General features: G+C 63.0%; 1 protein-coding gene across 1 annotated transcript in view; it reads right to left on the reverse strand.

Annotated features, from left to right (window-relative positions):
- Positions 1–416, reverse strand: part of GATA3 (GATA binding protein 3) — a gene marked incomplete at its 5' end in the record, with an annotated part of 16,480 nt that overhangs the window by 15,029 nt on the left and 1,035 nt on the right.

Genomic DNA, 416 nt, shown 5'->3' on the forward strand with positions numbered 1-416 from the left:
CCGCCCCCGACATCGCCCCGGGGTAAATCATCCCCGCACCTCCGGGCGCCGCATGGGCAGAGACCCTGGGAAGAGCGAGGCGGAGGGCAGGCGGGGGAAGTTGGCCAGGATTTAGTACCATTATTAAAATACAGACGAGATACACTAATGCTGCGGTTCCCTCGGTTTCGCTTCCTCCTTAGGTGCAGCAGCTGAGCGGCCCGTAGGCGCTTGGGGTGGCGGAAGAGGGTCCGGATCCTCCCCTCCTTCTCTCCCCCCAGGAGATTTGGGCTTCTGGGCCGGTGTACCTGGGGTTGGACCCCCAGCCCGAGTTGGACAAGGGGGAGTTTGGTTCTAAACCCAGCAGGGCAACGTGTGTGGGGGAGGAAAAGTCGTGTCCTCTCCTCCCCAGAGGGCTTCAGCCCCCGCCGCTGTTA

The sequence above is a fragment of the Buceros rhinoceros genome, unplaced genomic scaffold (genome assembly GCF_000710305.1).
Source record: "Buceros rhinoceros silvestris isolate BGI_N320 unplaced genomic scaffold, ASM71030v1 scaffold18390, whole genome shotgun sequence".
In the NCBI taxonomy this organism is placed as follows: Eukaryota; Metazoa; Chordata; class Aves; order Bucerotiformes; family Bucerotidae; genus Buceros; species Buceros rhinoceros.